Source organism: Galeopterus variegatus, unplaced genomic scaffold (genome assembly GCF_000696425.1).
Source record: "Galeopterus variegatus unplaced genomic scaffold, G_variegatus-3.0.2 Scaffold3126, whole genome shotgun sequence".
Lineage (NCBI taxonomy): Eukaryota > Metazoa > Chordata > Mammalia > Dermoptera > Cynocephalidae > Galeopterus > Galeopterus variegatus.
In genome coordinates, this window is record NW_007729237.1 from 223,385 (window position 1) to 232,504 (window position 9,120).

Here is a 9,120-nt window from a genome sequence, read left to right on the forward strand (position 1 = left end):
GCTGAGCGAGGTGCGGGCGCAACACCGAGGGTTGCGATCCGTTGCCGGTCACGAAAAAAGGAAAAAAAAAAAAAAGAAATTGTGGTAGCGCCCATGAGAAGACGTGCTGACTCGGGCTGAGTGCTGGTTGGGGTCCCCATCCCGGTGTCCCAAGACCTGTCACACCATGTCTGCCCTGCCCTCCCAACCCCTCATCCTGCTCGTGGCCTAGGAGGGGTTTTCTTCTCACCCCTCTTGCTCTTTCTCACCAGCAGGAAGAGCAGATTTGGGGGGTGGCTGACACCCCAGCCTGGGGATCCTCCCTTTACAATGCGGTGGCAACAAGTGGGACACTTGCAACAGCAAGTAACAATCTGCCTCAAACTGCTTTAAACAATAGAAGCATTTATGGTCTTCTCATCAGAAAGGCCAGGAAAGGGTCCAAGAACCAGCTAATTCTGTGTCTCAGTGATGTTATCAGGGACCCAAATTCTCACCCTCGCTTGGTTGTGCTATCCTTGGGGTTGACTTTATCCTCGGTTTGGATGGCAACAGCAATTCCAAATATCATATCAAGATGCAACAGCATCACAAGGAAGAGAAGGACTGTTCCTTCCTCTGTCTTTCATAGGAACAAAGACAGCTTTCCCAGAAGCAACTCCAGCAGACTCCACCACATGTCTCATCTCATAAACCCAGGTCAATGCCCATTTCTAAACCACCATCTGGCAAGGGGAACTGGGGGACCACATGCTCCAGTTATCTGTTGACACATAACTAACTACCCCCACATTTACTAGCTTAAGACACTAACAACAATTTCATGACTATTTCTGATAGTTGTTGGGGTTGACTGGGCTCAGCAGGGCGGTTCTCACTCCGGATCTCTCAGGCACTCAGTGTCAGACAGTGGCTGTCACTTCAATGGCTTCCTTGCTCCATTGTCAGGCAATTGGCTCCACTGGGACTTGAGTTGTTTGGCTGGGGCACGGTCTCTTCATAAAGCCTGGTCTTCCTCACAGCATGACAGCTGGGTTCTAAGAGTGAGTGTCCCAAGAGACAGGCAGAAGCTGCATTGCCTTTTTTGAAGTAGCCTTGGATGTCATTTCCATCATAATCACCAGACCACCCAGATTTAAGGCAAGGGAACACAAATGCCACTATTCAATGACTGTCTAAGTCCCCATGTGAGGAGTGCATGAGAGACAGGATCTATTGCACGGACCACTTTGGAAAATACATTGTGCAACATGGTGATGGGATTTGACCAGTTGTTCTCCCAGCCCAGAGAGTCTGATGTTGTTCTGGGGTGGGGCTGGGGGTCTGCTTCTCTAGTAAGCTTCCAGGTGATGTCAAGCCATGACATGCTCTATGCTCTAGGGATTGGGCTCTGGAGATCTGAATGTTTTTAAAGCTCCCTGGATAGTTCTAAAGTGAAGCCAGGGTTGAGGACCACTGGGCGAGATCTCTGGAATTCATCACTGGAGCTGGGGATAAGGCCACCTTCTCCTGAGTCTAGTCGGGGAGAAGTGGCTTCCCAAACAGAATGCAGGAGAGGAAGGGGAGATAGTGCTGGCGGCCACCCGAGGAGGCTGAAACCCCAGGTGTCCTCCTCACGCCTCCCAGCCTGCACAAGCCCTGCTTCCTTAGACAAGGCTGTGCCTCGGGCAGGTGTCAAGTCTCCCTGGGCTCAGGACCAGCCTTTCCACTCCAGAGTCCTTTCCCCGATGAGCTGGTACTCACTGGGACACGGCAAGCGCCTGCCCTTGAGGAGGACGATGGTAGTGCTCCACATCCTAGCACCAATGTGCTCTCTGCCCCCCTTTCTGTGCCAAGGATGGACCCCTGCCTCTGAGTAGGGCTGATGGGGCCTCAGAAAAGACCTTGCAGTCTCAGTCTCTGACTAGAGTTTAGGCCAATCTTCAAAACTGGTCACTTTGCACTCAGCAATCGTAAAAAGAACAAGACTTGCAGGCTTTGGAGGTTTCTGATCAGGCAATAAAGAGGTCATGTGTCACAATGTTCCCAGCAGACTGAGCTTGGGTCAAGTTTTATTTTAAAACCACCCACATTCATATACCTCCCGCCCCATTTCAGATACAATACAATCTGTGTGAAAACACTATGGAGTCTATTTTTAAAAAAACTAAACACTATGTAAACTGTATTATTAACAAAATGGTGATGAGACTAACTTTTAAACAAACCCCATAAGAGGCTCCAGGTGAGTGCCATCTATTAAATCCACAGCAATTGTCTGTGCCCTAAATGATCGAGGCTGGATGGTGTCCTACTAGGTCACTCCTTAGGCCTGGGATTCACCCAGGAGTGGATTCACCATCTTGAATCCAGATACGGTCTCTTGAACGTGTCGGCTTAGACGCTGTGATTTCAGCTTCAATTCCAGCAAGTCATCACCAGAAATCATTGTCACCAACATGCATTGTAAAATCCTTATTAGAGTGCTTGGCACATAGTAGGTGTTTTGCCAATGTTAACTCATTTATCCCTCTCGATCCTATGCATAGAAGGATACTGAGCCCTATTGAGGTTTAGGGACTTGCTTGCGATCACACAGCTGGTAATATTTTTAGTGCCTTGCAAGTCCTGCTTCAAGTGCACCCCCAGGAGCCTGGCACCTTCAGTTCTAGATGCCCAGCATGGCAAATGCACCCACTTGCATATTCAGAGATGCTCTAGGTTCCTGTCCAAAGACAGGCAGGAGAAGGAGAAGTCCACCAAGTGGCAAAGAGCAGTGGCGTATCATTCCCCCGAAGGCCTCTACACATTAATCCTGTCTCCACTCTTGATGCCAACCAGTGCTGGAAATGGCTGCAGGACAACTCCAGATTATCCTGTCAGCTGGTGGCAGGCCTTCACCGCACTCTCCTTCTCCAGCACGTGGAGGAAGACTCATGCACGTTTGGACCGACTGGTGAGTGTGTGATCAGGGGTCATCTGGTGCGTCCCAGCAACCTGACCCCTGGCAAAGTGCTGGAGGAATCAGCTCTGATCCTGGCTGTCATGTCAGACCCCAGCCTCCGGGCTCCGTTTTCCTGGCTGAATCCCAGGCGCCATGAAACAACAGTGTAAGTGCTGTGGGAGGCGAGACCCCAACGGTGAAGCCCGCCAGCTGGAGAGGAGGAAGGAACGTTTGCATTTGATGGACACAACGTTTCCTGAAGCACCGTATGTGCATGTGTGAGCCACCTTGCTGGTGGCTGTGTGGGGCACAGAGAAAAAACAAGTGCAGCAAGAATGAATTTTACTCCACCATGCTTAGGTGCCAGAAGCGTTACCTTGTTTTTCTAAACCAAATTAAATCTGACTTAGAGCCCCCCACTCACCTGGGTGGTGGCAAATTCCATGCTCCCGAGGGTTGCACAGGAATCCAGTGGGGAAGGGGTGACATTGGCTACCAGGGGGCTGGAAATACACAGTCCAGCACAGTGTAGGTGTCAGGGTCCTCAGAGAGGCAGGATCTCGATGCCCGGTGTCCAGTGTCCTCAGGAACACGTTCCACCACCCCTCCCCAGCCCTGTAAGGGACTCGATCTCTGCTACTCTAGGAACCCACCCACTGCACTTCCTGGCTCATTTTCTTCCCAGGCGTGGAGACTGTCCCATGGGTTGGCCGCTCTTCCTGTCCTCTTCCAATGACTCCTTTCAATCTGGGAGGATAGTTCCTTTTCTTCCTCAGTGGGTCCTTACAAACTCAGCAGGGGACTCTCTCATGGGCTGGGAGAAGGGAAAAGAGATGCAGGAAACAGTCAAGTAGTTGTAATAATTTACCCTGTTATTTTACTAATAATATTTAAATTAGCAGTAATATATGGTCTTGGTTACTGCTACCATTTATTTAGCACCTACTATATGCCAGCTTCTATCCTGGGCTGTTTATCCTACATGATTTCATTTTATTTATTTGTTCCAAATCCCGGGGCAGAATCTCAGTGAATCGCACTCCTGTGTGTGATGCACGGTCGTCACCATCCACATAAGACCTAGCTCTGGGCTTTTTATTCATTCATTCATTCACTCATTTGTTTCCTTCTCCCCATCTCCACCCCATGAGCAACCATTCAAATGTGTTTAATATGTATCTTTTTGTTTACATGTGCTCCTTAAAATGTGTATTACTTTTTTGCATGTATATTTAATTTAAATAAATGGTACTACATTATAGACACTCTTTCTCACTGTTTCGTTCAGTACTGCTTTTACAGTGTTCTGCTTTGCTCCATGAACATGCAGCCCATTGCTTCTAACCTCTGCCAGGTACTTCACAGTGGACATCTACTGCTTTTTGCCTACATCCCAGTGAAAATCCCAGTGATAGACACCAGGAAAGTGGGACCCAGAGACCAGCGCCTGATGTGAGCTCATATCTAGGAACTGACCCTGATTCTTCCAGCACTTCACTCAGGTCAGGTTGCCTCCAGCTCCCCAGCACCCAGACAGCACGGCCGTGGTCATCTGATTCCCTGTACAGACCTGGTGACCATTTCTTTGGGATCTACCAGGGAGTGGAATGAATGCATTCCAGGCTATGCGTGCACCTACTTTAACCAAACACTGCCTTATCGCTCTTCAGAATGGAGGCTCCAGTTTATACTCCCACAGGCAGGGCATGAATGTCCCTATGTCCCCCATCCCCACTAAAACAGCCCAGAATTCCTCGACCTCAGCACTGGTGACATTTTGGGCCAGAACATTCTTCGTTGTGGGCACTGTTCCATGCAGTGTAGGCTGTTCATCAGCACCCCTGGCCTCAGCCCACTAGATGCCAGGAGCACGCCCTTCCTCGGCTGTGACAACCAAAATCCCCAGATATTACCCAGTGTCCTCTGGGGAGGAAATTGTCCCTAGTTCAGAAGCTCTTAGGCTCACCTAGCTTTCCCTTTTGGGCCACATAGGTTCCATTCTACACTCCCAGTAATCCTGCAAGGGAAGCATTATTGTACCTACTGACAGCAGAGGAAACTCAGAGAAGTTGTGATTTGCCTTAATTTCCAAGAAGTAAGGCAGACTCTCCTTTAAAGAGCTCATAGTTTAGGGCCGGCCCGGTGGCGCACTGGATAGTGCGCCGCTTGGGAAGCGCGGCGGCGCTCCCATCCGAGGGTTCGGATCCCACATACAGACCGGCTCCCGCTCACTGGCTGAGCGAGGCGCGGGAGCAACACCGAGGGTTGCGATCCCGTTGCCGGTCCCCGGTCCGGTACGGGGGCAACACTGAGGGTTGCGATCCGTTGCCGGACACGGAAAAAAGACAAAAGACAAAAAAAAAAAAAAGAGCTCATAGTTTATTAGGGAAGACGTGTCATCCAATCTGAAAATTTGAGTTGATGGATGTAACAACCTTGTGATTTGGGGGAGTGAAGGAAGGAGGGTTACTTCTGCCCAGGGTAGCAGAGGGGGGCAGGGATGGCAGAGCAGAGGTGTCCTCGATCTGGTCCTCAGAGCATGAGAACTGGAGGCCAGATAGGTCTGACCCCACAACCCGAGGTCCCCATCTCTGTGCTGTGAGATTCCTGTCTGCATGTTCATCTTAGAAAGTTCAGGAAATATGCACAATAGAGAGGAGGGGAAGAAATCGCACATACCTTTATCACCCACACAAATCCATCATTTTAAAAACACTGTGTATTATGAGAAATTTCAACCTTATTCAAAAGTAGAGAAGTACAGTGAACTCCCCTTTCCCCATCACCAGCTTCGACAAGGACCAACCCAGATCTGACCCCAGATTATTGAGAAGTAAATCCCCCAAATCATATCATTTCTTCTGTAAATATTTCACTGTATATCTGCCAAAAATAAGGATTCTTTTGAAATCACAAATGCCAATAATATGCTTAAAATATTAACAATTTCTTAATTTCATCAAATATCCAGTTCAATGTTCAGATTTTCCCAATTATTGTCTAAAATATGTGTACATGTCTGTGTTTTACAGTTCATGAAGATTCATATAATATCCTGATATTGCTGTTGCTTTTCAAGTTTCTCGAATTTCTTATCTATAGGATTCATCTCCTTACCCCCCACCATTCATATGGAGTGTCCTGTATCCTGGATTTTTCTGGCTGTATCCTTGTGGTGTTGATGGATATTTTCATCTGTTCCTTCTATTTCCTGTGAATCAGCAGGTTGATCAACAGGTTTGATCAAATGCATGTTTGATCCATTGGCAATAAAACTCCTCCAGGAGGCACGCAGCATCCAACTGTCTTCATGACGTCAGTGGCCATTGATAGTCGTGGCCCAGGTTCGTTATTTTATTAGTGGTTGCAAAACAGTGATGTTCAACTACGTTCTTTCTTCATTTGTGGACTGGACTACTGCTGCCCAGGGAAGCTGCCGTCATCTGCTGTCTGGTTTCAGTACCTCAGTCCTCATTCTATTCTGTAGCAGCATAGGCCGTGGTGCATGGATGCTCCTAGTCCCCAGTGGATGGACATTTGGATTGTTTCCAGCAACAATACCACTAATAACATTTTCCCCTCTACCAGAAGCCACTCTACCAGGAGCCACTTGCTATGGTTTAGATGTGGTTTGTCCCCACTAAAACTCATTTATTTGAAATTTGATCTCCAATGTGGCAGTGTTGGGAGGTAGGGTCTAGTGAGAGGTGTTCGGGTCATGGGGGGCAGATCCCTCATGAATAGATTAATGCCCTGGGGGAAGTGGTGGTGAGTTCTTGGTCTTGGGGGAATGGATTGTAAGGGGGTTGTTAGAAAGAGCCTGGCTTCCCTGGTCCTTTCTCTTCCTTCCTCTCTCATCACGTGATCTCTTTGCACACACCTGCCCCTTCCATTTTCCACCCTGAGTGGAAACAGCCTGGGGCCTTCCCCAGATGCAGCTGCCCAAACATGGATTTACCTGCCACCAGAATTCCGATCCAAATAAACCTCTGTTCTTTATAAATTACCCTGTCTCGGGTATTCTGTTATAGCAACACAAACCAGACTAAGACACCACTCTTTGATCTTATCTTCATTGTCAACACAAATCTCCCAGTCGTGAATATTCACATTTTTAGACTTCATGTCTCCTGTGCTCTCCTCTGCTCCAAGGGCATTAAACAACACATCACAAGTTCTCCTCTAGGAAGTCCGCCTTGATTAAATGACTCAAAAATGGCCATTTCTTTGTCACCTTCTGCAATGGCTCAGAGCAAGGCTAGCAGGGAGGCGGGGCAGGTTTCAATTTGCCTGAGCACAGGGGACATTGCCAGGAGCTAATGCCCCCACTTCTCCCACCGCTCCACGGAGAGGGGTCTTTCCTGGAGGCCTCCCCCAAACCAGCTGTGAGTCACCCACGCCCCAAACCCCACAGGAAAAATGCAAATGGATTCTGGTGAATAGGGAACTAAGCCACCCCTGTGTGGGAGAGGATGTTATAATATCAGGCTGTCGCCAAATTAACATTATTAAACAAAGGCGCAAAAATAGCAGCCATAATTATTCCCATATAGTAGTTCAACGTGGAGCTTTCAGCATGTTTTTTTCCCCCCTAAACACAGGACTGCTGCTGCTCCTGCTTCTTTGGTCCTTCATCCTTCCCTCACTGCAAGACGCTGCAAAGGAAAGCGGCCCCAAGCAAGCTCCTAGAACCTTTTTGTTTCCTAGGGAAAAAATAAAATGATGGGAGCTAAGATCTCAAAACCTACTAAGTGCCAGGCCCTTTAGAACAATCTAATGCAGGAAGCGCTGTTACTCCCACTGGACAGATTAGCAAACTGTGAGAGGCCCAGGAAGGGGTTGGCCCCAGCGTGGATCTGGTCATCATGCCAGCTAGGGAGTCTGCACCCTGCAGCACACGGCACCCTGTCCTCACTGCAGCAGCAGCCAGCTTCCCCCTGTGACTTGGCAGGTCAGTCCACCTCTCTGTGCCTCCACCTCCTTGTGATGCCTGCCTCTATGTTAGATGTTATGAACATAACACATTGTACAAATGATGTGTATGAATGGTAGCAATTAGTCCATTGGGCATAGAGCCACAGAGGGCCTTCCTGAGAGCCATGGGTTGAAGTTTGGGATGGAGACAGCAGTGGTCCAGCCTGGATCTTGCCCCTTTGTCCTCATGAAGCTCACAGACAAGCAGAGAAGCTGGGATGATGATGTCAGCATCTACCACTATCACCTCAATCCCCCTTCTGTGAAGGTCTTGGCTCCCCGGCTCCTGGGGGGACTGTTGGCAGACAACCCTCAGCCATCAGCCCTTCCATTGGGAATTGCCTCAGCTGCAGAGAGCCACCTCACCCTTGGTCATACCCTTCCTGGGGCAGCCCACATCCAGTAACTGATCATTTGAGAATATAAAGGCCTGGAAATCTCGGCCAACATGAGGTGATCTGAAGGGCTGGTCTACCCCCAGTGCCTAGGGAGCACGGGTTAGACCTAAAGAAAGAGATAGATCCCAATATGATAACCGTGGACGACCTGAATACCCCTCTCTCAGCACTGGACATATCATCTAAGCAACAAATCAACAGAGAAACACAGAATTTAAATTACACTTTAGAGTCCAAAAACCCCGCCAACGGAGCCCCAAAGCAAAGGAAAATCCAAAGTGGAGAGGGGGAAGAAAGAGACCAGTGAGTCATCCGTCCAGAAGGGAGGGAGAGCAGCAGCCCAGGCCAGCGGCCGTGAGCGGGTACCTGGACTCTGGTGGCAGCAAACCTCTCCCCTTGCAACAAAGGCAGCCTGAGCGCCGGAGAGGACATTTGCAACTCAGAGGTCTGATGGAGACCAGGAATGTTGGGACCAACTCAGATACTCAGAAAAATAATCATGGGTGTTAAGAGAACTTCAGCATAGTTGAATATGCAGAACTTCTTGAAGAGTGGTGCCTTTATAATACCAGGTAGGTCTCACCGCCGCCGCCCAGCTCTATCCCCAGCCCAGCTGAGTGCATGCAGACCAGAGAGGCACCTCCCCAGAGAAGCCCAAGAGCCGGGGCAACCATACACCCAAGGCACTAGTGGGCAACTGAGCAGACACTGAGGCAGCCATATCAAATTGGCAGCCCCAGCAGCACCCTAGCCAGACAATAGTGTCAAACCAGTGGACCATGAAATCCCCTGCCTGCCACAATGACTAAACATCAAAGGAAAGATACCAGGAATATGAAAAATCAA